This window comes from Myxine glutinosa, chromosome 5 (genome assembly GCF_964187855.1).
Source record: "Myxine glutinosa chromosome 5, kmMyxGlut1.1, whole genome shotgun sequence".
NCBI classification, from domain to species: domain Eukaryota; kingdom Metazoa; phylum Chordata; class Myxini; order Myxiniformes; family Myxinidae; genus Myxine; species Myxine glutinosa.
The window spans coordinates 103,099,965-103,111,415 of NC_136265.1; positions in this window are offsets into that span (position 1 = coordinate 103,099,965).

The following is an 11,451-nucleotide window of genomic DNA, read 5'->3' on the forward strand; positions in this document are numbered from 1 at the left end:
ATCTCTATCTATATATCTATCTATATCTCTATATGTCTGTATCTCTATCTATCTATATCTCTATATCTCTATCTATATATCTATCTATATCTCTATATCTCTACCTGTCTATATCTCTATATCTCTATCTATATACCTATCTATATATCTATATCTCTATATGTCTGTATCTCTATATATCTATGTCTCTATCTATATATCTATCTATATCTCTATATCTCTATATGTCTGTATCTCTATATATCTATCTATATCTCTATCTATATATCTATCTATATCTCTATATCTCTATATGTCTGTATCTCTATCTATCTATATCTCTATATCTCTATCTATATATCTATCTATATCTCTATATCTCTACCTGTCTATATCTCTATATCTCTATCTATATACCTATCTATATCTCTATATCTCTATATGTCTGTATCTCTATATATCTATGTCTCTATCTATATATCTATCTATATCTCTATATCTCTATATGTCTGTATCTCTATCTATCTATATCTCTATATCTCTATCTATATATCTATCTATATCTCTATATCTCTATATGTCTGTATCTCTATCTCTCTATATCTCTATATCTCTATCTATATATCTATCTATATCTCTATATCTCGATATGTCTGTATCTCTATCTATCTATATCTCTATATCTCTATCTATATCTCTATATCTCTATCTATCTATCTCTCTATATATCTATATCTCTATATATCTATATCTCTATATATCTATATCTCTATATCTCTATCTATATCCCTATATCTCTATCTATCTATGTCTCTATATATCTATATCTCTATATATCTATATCTCTATATATCTATATCTCTATATCTCTTGTCTATATATCTATCTATATCTCTATATCTCTATATGACTGTATCTCTATATCTATATCTCTATATCTCTATCTATATATCTATCTATATCTCTATATCTCTATATGTCTGTATCTCTATCTATCTATATCTCTATCTATATATCTATCTATATCTCTATATCTCTATATGTCTGTATCTCTATCTATCTATATCTCTATATCTCTATCTATATATCTATCTATATCTCCATCTATCTATATCTCTATCTATCTATATCTCTATCTATATATCTATCTATATCTCTATATGTCTGTATCTCTATCTATCTATATCTCTATATCTCTATCTATATATCTATCTATATCTCTATATCTCTATATGTCTGTATCTCTATCTATCTATATATCTCTATCTATATATCTATCTATATCTCCATCTATCTATATCTCTATCTGTCTATATCTATATCTATCTATCTAACTATATCTCTATCTATCTGTCTATCTATATCTCAGTCTATGCATCTATCTATATCTTTATCTATCTATATCTCAGTCTATCCATCTATCTATATCTTTATCTATCTCTCCCTCCATATATATATATATACCTCACTGACTCTCACTCTACCACATAGCCCACCCCCTCTGTAATTGGTCGCTGCAGTCTGGCACTTCCATAAGCTCATGTCTTTCTAATACATTTCCCTGGGGCATAACATGCAACTCATTGTTCGACAATCTGGTCCAGGTGACTCGCCCTCATGGGCAGGACATTGCGAGAGAGAAGACACAAGTCATCCGGATTTTTACACCTTCAGCGTATTTTGTTCGCACATATTTTCCGGTAAAAAGAAGCAAATTAGAATCGATATCTCCGCTGAGAACATACAAGGAAATCCCAAAGAACTCACCGAATCATTCCCTGGAGAAGTTGTTGTGATATATTGCCTCCACAACAGCTGGACAATTGATGGCTGTTTTGTTCACAGATTCATTAGCATAACAGAATTGAGGCGAAGTCGCAATAAAAAGTCTTCCAAACAACGGATTGACGGAGATCAATAGAATCTTTTCAACTGATGGTCGTGAGGACAGCTGGGGAGTGGCTATGCGTTAAACTCATCTCTCATGCGTTAAACTCGTCTCTCATGCGTTAAACTCGTCTCTCATGCGTTAAACTTTGCTGCTTTCTTGGAAACTCTAAAATATGAGGCCAACAACACAAACAAGCAAATGTTACGCACAAAAGTCAAGCTCTGTCATATATTTTCAGGTTCATTTTATTGTTTCCGAATAGTTTGAGTCGTTATAATTACCGTTGTGTACAGTCGCTTTGGTGCGCCAAATGTCGAAAAGGGACAAAAAATATTTTTCGGACCTGTTTATTGTCCCTTTTTCCCTCCGCCCCCAAAGGTGGATGGAGGTGATGTTTGTGAACAAAATATCTCAAAAGGTTGTGGACGGATTCGGAAGAAATTTGGCAGAGATGTAGCGTATGTGACAAGGACGAAATGATTCGATTTTGGTGAAGATCCGGATCCGGATCCGGTTGCTAGAATATTTTTAAAGTGCTTCTTCTCCATTGGGAGATAGGGCCAAGCAGGTGGAGGTATGCCAATAGGGCCGAGCAGGTATGCTCTCTACTGAGTGCCGTTCTAGTTATCCTGCGCTTGTGAAGCGAAAAGCAGGGTTAAGCATTCAGGTACGTACGTGTGTCGTTGAATTTTTTCGGTGATTCTTCACCGTTGGGAGATCGGACCAAAAACGATACATAGCAGGATATCTCAAAAAGGTGTGGACGGATTTGGACGAAACTTGGTGGACAGGTTGTGTGTCTGACAAGGACGATTCGATTTTGGTGAAGATCTGAATATGGATTCGGATATGAGAATTATTTAATATTTTCAAGTGAATCTTCACCGTTGGGAGATCGGGCCAAAAACGATACATCGCGGGATATCTCAAAAGGTTACGGATGGATTTGGACGAAACTTGTTCGACAGGTTGTGTGTCTGACAAGGACAAATAGATTCGAGTTTGGTGAAGATCTGAATATGGATTCGGATATGATAATTATTTAATTTCCTAAGTGATTCTTCACCATTGGGAGTTAGGGACAAAAACGATACATTGCGGGATATCTCAAAAACTTGTGGACGGATTTGGACGAAACTTCTTGCACAGTTTGTATGTGTGACAAGGAAGAATCGATTCAATTTTGGTGAAGTTCTGAATATGGATTCGGATATGAGAATTATTTACTTTTTAAGTTATTCTTCACCATTGAGTGATATGGCCAACCAGGTGGAGGTATGCTCTCTACTGAATGCCGTTCTAGTTTACATTTGATTCCCTGCAGTAATTAAATATAATGGTGAGTTGAGGCAATGCCGCTGGGTAAAGGGGTTATAAAGGGTCTTTGGAGTCTCAAGGGTCTTCAAAGTCTTAAGGGTCGCGAGAGTCTTCTGTGTGTTAAGGGTATTTCAGGTCTTAGAGTATTCGGGATGTTAAAGGTCTTTGGGGTCTTAAAGGCCTTGAGGTGTCTTAGGGTTTTCAGGGGTATTAGGGATCTTTGGGGAGATCTCATGCCTATTTCTCAATGGTAAATAATCATATTTATAAACTTTGGTATCCAGATCTTCACCAAAATGGAATCAATTCTTCCTTGTCACATACTCCACCTTTCCACTAAGTTTTGTCCGAATCCGTCCACAACTTTTTGAGATATCCTGCTATATATCGGTTTGGCTATATCTCTCAATGGTGAAGATTCACTTTAAAAAAAAATTCTAGTATCCAGATGTTCACCCAAATCGAATCACCCAAAACATTATTGTGTCCTGATCCACGGATCTTCACCAAAATCGAATCAATTTCTTCCTTGTCACACACTCCACCTGTCCACCAAGTTTTGTCCGAATCCGTCCGCAACCTTTTGAGATATGGTGCTCACAAACAGACAGCCAGACAAACAGGGGTGAAAACATAACCTCAAACCACCTCCGGTGACGCAGGTAAAAATGAAGTTCATCGTCCAATGAATATCGAAGGCGTGACTTATGATATCACCTGTGCACAAGTCCTCAAGGTTGCGAACACGTGATTACTCCACGGCAGAAACCTCTCCCAGCACACGTTCCCCGGCGCACACCCACAATTTGAGGCTTATTATTCCGGATTTAGCTGCTATTATGTTCCATGACATCATACCCGGGAGACGAGCCAATCCAAATTTCATGCAGCTCTCCGCTGCCAATCATGGCTTCCAAATTATACACAGCTGCATGCCAGGGTTGCCAGCTTCTCCTCGATCTCCCTCCCAAACAGGCATCTTCATGAACAGTCTGTTTAAAATCACCATTTATAAACGCTTCCTTTCCCATGGAGCCATTCGCTGATCGTCTGCATTCTGCAGTTCACAAAATATATTAGATCGAGCATTCGGTAGAGCGCAGCTCCACAAGTCTAAACAGTTCACGTTTTGTATACCAATGATAGGCCGGGTCTGGATTTGGACCTAAACCAAAAACGAATAAGCTTGTTCTTGTCACTTACGCAACTCATCCATCAAATTTCGTTCGAATCCGTCCACAACTTTTCGAGATATCGTGCGATCTATCATTTTTGGCACCATCTCTCAATAGTATAAAAATCACTAAAATTTATAGTATCCTGATGCGGAAATGCATCTTCATCAAATTCAAACCAATTCGTCCTTGTCACATCTCCAACCTCTCCACCAAATTTCGTCTGAATCTGTCCACAATTTTTCGAGATATCATGCTGTATATTATTTTTGGCGCCATCTCTAAATGGTGAAGAAGCACTTTTAAAATCCTCGTGTCCAGATGCGGAAATGGATCTTCATCAAATTCAAATCAATTCTTCCTTGTCACATCTCCAACCTCTCCACCAAATTTCGGCTGAATCTGTCCACAATTTTTCGAGATATCGTGCTATATATCATTTTTGGCGCCATCTCTAAATGGTGAAGAAGCACTTTTAAAATCCTCGTGTCCAGATGCGGAAATGGATCTTCATCAAATTCAAATCAATTCTTCCTTGTCACATCCCCAACATCTCTACCACATGTCGTCCAAATCCGTCCACAACTTTTCGAGATATCGTGCTGTATATCATTTTTGGCACCATCTCTAAATGGTTAAAAACAAAACACTAAAAATTCTAGTATCCTGATGTGGAAATGGATCTTCATCAAAATCCAATCAATTCTTCCGTGTCACATCCCCAACCTCTCCACCAAATTTCGTCTGAATCTGTCCACAATTTTTCGAGATATCATGCTGTATATTATTTTTGGCGCCATCTCTCAATGGTGAAGAATCACTAAAAATTATAGTATCCTGATGCGGAAATGGATCTTCATAAAATTCAAACCAATTCTTCCGTGTCACATCCCCAACCTCTCCACCAAATTTCGTCTGCATCTGTCCACAATTTTTCGAGATATCATGCTGTATATTATTTTTGGCGCCATCTCTAAATGGTGAAGAAGCACTTTTAAAATCCTCGTGTCCAGATGCGGAAATGGATCTTCATCAAATTCAAATCAATTCTTCCTTGTCACATCCCCAACATCTCTACCACATGTCGTCCAAATCCGTCCACAACTTTTCGAGATATCGTGCTGTATATCATTTTTGGCACCATCTCTAAATGGTTTAAAAAAAACACTAAAAATTCTAGTATCCTGATGTGGAAATGGATCTTCATCAAAATCCAATCAATTCTTCCTTGTCACATCCCCAACCTCTCCACCAAATTTCGTCTGAATCTGTCCACAATTTTTCGAGATATCATGCTGTATATTATTTTTGGCGCCATCTCTCAATGGTGAAGAATCACTAAAAATTATAGTATCCTGATGCGGAAATGGATCTTCATCAAATTCAAACCAATTCTTCCTTCTCACATCCCCAACCTCTCCACCAAATTTCGTCTGAATCTGTCCACAATTTTTCGAGATATCATGCTGTATATTATTTTTGGCGCCATCTCTAAATGGTGAAGAAGCACTTTAAAAATCCTCGTGTCCAGATGCGGAAATGGATCTTCATCAAATTCAAATCAATTCTTCCTTGTCACATCCCCAACCTCTCCACCAAATTTCGTCTGAATCTGTCCACAACTTTTCGAGATATCGTGCTATATATCATTTTTGGCATCATCTCTCAATGGTGAAGAATCACTAAAAATTATAGTATCCTGATGCGGAAATGGATCTTCATCAAATTCAAACCAATTCGTCCTTGTCACATCCCCAACCTCTCCACCAAATTTCGTCTGAATCTGTCCACAATTTTTCGAGATATCATGCTGTATATTATTTTTGGCGCCATCTCTAAATGGTGAAGAAGCACTTTAAAAATCCTCGTGTCCAGATGCGGAAATGGATCTTCATCAAATTCAAATCAATTCTTCCTTGTCACATCCCCAACCTCTCCACCAAATTTCGTCTGAATCTGTCCACAACTTTTCGAGATATCGTGCTATATATCATTTTTGGCACCATCTCTCAATGGTGAAGAATCACTTTTAAAATCCTCGTGTCCAGATGCGGAAATGGATCTTCATCAAATTCAAACCAATTCGTCCTTGTCACATCCCCAACCTCTCCACCAAATTTCGTCTGAATCTGTCCACAATTTTTCGAGATATCATGCTGTATATTATTTTTGGCGCCATCTCTCAATGGTGAAGAATCACGAAAAAATTATAGTATCCTGATGCGGAAATGGATCTTCATCAAATTTAAACCAATTCGTCCTTGTCACATCCCCAACCTCTCCACCAAATTTCGTCTGAATCTGTCCACAATTTTTCGAGATATCATGCTGTATATTATTTTTGGCGCCATCTCTAAATGGTGAAGAAGCACTTTAAAAATCCTCGTGTCCAGATGCGGAAATGGATCTTCATCAAATTCAAATCAATTCTTCCTTGTCACATCCCCAACCTCTCCACCAAATTTCGTCCGAATCTGTCCACAACTTTTCGAGATATCGTGCTATATATCATTTTTGGCGCCATCTCTAAATGGTGAAGAATCACTTTAAAAATCCTCGTATCCAGATGCGGAAATGCATCTTCATAAAATTCAAACCAATTCTTCCTTGTCACATCCCCAACCTCTCCACCAAATTTCGTCTGAATCTGTCCACAACTTTTCGAGATATCGTGCTATATATCATTTTGGGCGCCATCTCTCAATGGTGAAGAAGCACTTTAAAAATCCTCGTATCCAGATGCGGAAATGGATCTTCATCAAATTCAAACCAATTCTTCCTTGTCACATCCCCAACCTCTCCACAAAATATCGTCCGAATCTGTCCACAATTTTTTCTCTCTTTACAAGAGTGAGACTCATGGAAGAGCAAAGTTGAACTGACAGTGGGTTAACGGGACAACAGTTGGGACAACAGTACCCCATTTTGTACATAACACAGGAGGCTGAATATCTGCAAAGGAAGGCCTTTGGCATGGAGTAATACTTTCCGAAGGTGGACGAGGTGATGTTTTCACCCTTGTTTGCTTGTTTTACAAAGACGGATTCAGACAAAATTTGGACATGTTGGGTTTGTGACAAGGACCAATTTATTCAATGTTGCTGTAGATCTGTGTCCCTGAATTTTTTCAGTGATTCTTCACCATTGAGAAATGGACGGTGACGACCACTCGTTTCACATCTTCAGATGCATATGGCTGCCCAAGCAGTTTCTTGGCTATTGGCACAATCCTGGACGGACATTAACATAATATGGTTATTTATATAGTATTCTTACAAACACAATATGGATTCAGCCCTGAACCATCTCACCTTAGACTGGAAGCTTTATCAGGTCACCTGCACCTCGAGTTCTGCACATGAATTTTGCAAATACATTCACATCTTTTTTCTGAGCCATTTATTTCCCCTGGGATACAGCACGTATTAGTGTACCTGGTAAATATGGAAGATGGAATGCTTGGGATTAAACCTCGGGGATTTTAAGCTCAAATATTGTACCTGTATTCGCCAAAGGCCACAACTAACTATGAGCTGTTAGGGTTAGAGAGATTCGAGAGTTACTATACCCCTTCGAGCAGCACTCCATGCTTTGTGGCTCATGTGACACATAGTGTGCAACACACAAACTGATGGAGGAGGATATACTTTGCTACCTGATTGGTATCTGATCCACTTCCGAACACCCAACCATGTGTGGAGATAACAACTAACAGCAGCAACCTGCGAACACACATACACACACAAACACACATACACATAAACACACACACACACACACACACACACACACACATACACACAACCACACACACAAACACAAACACATACACATAAACACACATACACACACAAACACACATACACAGAAACACACACACACACATACACACAACCACACACACAACCACACACACAAACACATACACATAAACACACATACACATAAACACACACACACACATACACACACACAACCACACACACAAACACAAACACACATACACATAAACACACATACACATAAACACACACACGCACATACACACAACCACACACACAAACACACACAAACACACACACGCATACACATAAACACACATACACATAAACACACACACACACACATACACACAACCACACACACAAACACAAACACACACAAACACACACACATACACATAAACACACATACACATAAACACACACACACACACACATACACACAACCACACACACAAACACACACAAACACACATACACATAAACACACATACACACATACACACACACACAAACACACACAAACACAAACACACACAAACACACACACACACACACACAAACACACACACAAACACACACAAACACACACACACACACACATACACATAAACACACATACACATAAACACACACACACACACACACAACCACACACACACACACAACCACACACACAAACACACACACACACACAAACACACAAACATTACTGGAACTTGACCAGCATTCCTTTTCCAAGATTCCTGCACGAAAACGAATTCCATTCACACCGCTCGTATTTACGAAACAAACAGTGAGTGTTGCTGTCCCCATGGAGAATGTCGGACATTGTTTGGATTAAACTGGTTTAGAGATTAAAACATTCCTGAACCTCCGTTACTTATTCCAATCTAAAGTGATTGGCAGGACAAAGAATACAAGTGGAGACCAGGTGATGTTTATTATAATGAAATATCCATGGAGTGATACCTTGGATACACGAACACCTGATGGTTAAATAATCCACATGTAGATAAAAACACATTACACTGCAATTTGTCACCTTTGATAAAACACCTTTGATCAACACCTGCAGATGTCATGCTTGGTGTTCTGATACTGATTGGGAAATGTACGAGATTCGCCATCGTCAAGGTAATGAAGAAAATCATATTCATCTGTTTCAGATGGGATACCTGAGTGTGCACAGAAGGAGCACGTGCTTCACTTACTTCAGATAGGATACCTGAGTGGACACAGCAGGACCCTGGACCACATGCTTCACCTACTTGAGAGGTGATACCTGAGTGTGCACAGAAGGACCACATGCTTCACCTACTTGAGAGGTGATACCTGAGTGTGCACAGAAGGACCACATGCTTCACCTTACTTGAGAGGTGATACCTGAGTGTGCACAGAAGGACCACATGCTTCACCTACTTGAGAGGTGATACCTGAGTGCGCACAGAAGGACCACATGCCAGGGCGCTATCCATTCCACCTCTTTGGATTCCAAAACATTCTCAAGCTCCTCAATCTTCCCAACAATCTCATGCTCCTCACTCTTCCCAACAATCGCATGCTCCTCACTCTTCCAAACATTCTCATGCTCCTCACTCTTCCAAACATTCTCATGCTCCTCACTCTTCCAAACATTCTCAAGCTCCTCACTCTTCCAAACATTCTCATGCTCCTCACTCTTCCAAACATTCTCATGCTCCTCACTCTTCCAAACATTCTCATGCTCCTCACTCTTCCAAACATTCTCAAGCTCCTCAATCTTCCCAACAATCTCATGCTCCTCACTCTTCCCAACAATCGCATGCTCCTCACTCTTCCAAACATTCTCATGCTCCTCACTCTTCCCAACAATCTCATGCTCCTCACTCTTCCAAACATTCCCACTCTCTCTCCATTCAAAGAGGGACGGCCTATTGTAGATTTTAATGCCATTCTGTGCTTGTTACCTGCATCACCGAAGGTGGGCGGAGGTTACCCCCGGTTAGTCCGTCTGTGTATCTCTCCGTATGTCTGTGAGAAGGATATCTCAAAAGGTTGTGGACGGATTCGGACGAAATTTTGTGGACAGGTTTGGTGCGTGACAAGGACAAATTGATTAGATTTTGGTGAAGATCTGGACCGTATAATTTTAAAGTGATTTTCTACCATTGAGAGATGGCGACAAAAACAAAATACAGCAAGATATTTCAAGAAGTTGTGGATGACTTGACAAAACTATGTAGATGAGATGGGTAGGTAACAAGAACAATCCAATTCGAATTTGGTTCAGGTCCGGTCTTTTGTTTTTGATTCAAATCCAGATCCGGCCTATCAGAGGGATACAAAAGGTAAACTGTTCAGCCTTGTGTATGTATGCGCTCTTTGCGTATGCATGCACTCCTTGAGGAGGTATGCGCTTCTTGTGTATGTATGCCCCCTTGAGGAGGTATGCGCTCCTTGCGTATGTATGCGCTCCTTGAGGAGGTATGCGCTCCTGGCGTATGTATGCGCTCCTTGAGGAGGTATTCGCTTCTTGCAGAGGTATTCACTCCTTGCAAAGGTATGCACTCCTTGAGGAGGTATGTGCTTGTTGTGGAGGTATGCGCTCCTTGCGTATGTATGCGCTCCTTGAGGAGGTATGCGCTCCTTGCGTATGTATGCGCTCCTTGAGGAGGTATGCGCTCCTTGCGTATGTATGCGCTCCTTGAGGAGGTATTCGCTTCTTGCAGAGGTATTCACTCCTTGCAAAGGTATGCACTCCTTGAGGAGGTATGTGCTTGTTGTGTAGGTATTCGCTTCTTGCAGAGGTATTCACTCCTTGCAAAGGTATACGCTCCTTGAGGAGGTATGTGCTTGTTGCGGAGGTATTCGCTTCTTGCAGAGGTATGTTGTACTTGTGGAGGTATGCGCCCTTTTGAGGAGGTATGCAGTACTTGCGGAGGTATACAATTCTTGCTGAGGTATGCGCTCCTTGAGGAGGTATGCGCTCTTTGTGTATGTATGCACTCCTTGCCGAGGTATGCGCTCCTTGCCGAGGTATGTGCTCCTTGAGGGGTATGTGCTTCTTGTGTATGTATGCGCTCCTTGCCGAGGTATGCGCTCCTTGAGGAGGTATGCGCTCCTTGAGGAGGTATGCGCTCTTTGTGTATGTATGCACTCCTTGCCGAGGTATGCGCTCCTTGCCGAGGTATGTGCTCCTTGAGGGGGTATGTGCTTCTTGTGTATGTATGCGCTCCTTGCCGAGGTATGCGCTCCTTGCCGAGGTATGCGCTCCTTGAGGAGCTATGCACTCCATGTGTATGTATGTGCTCCTTGCCGAGGTAGG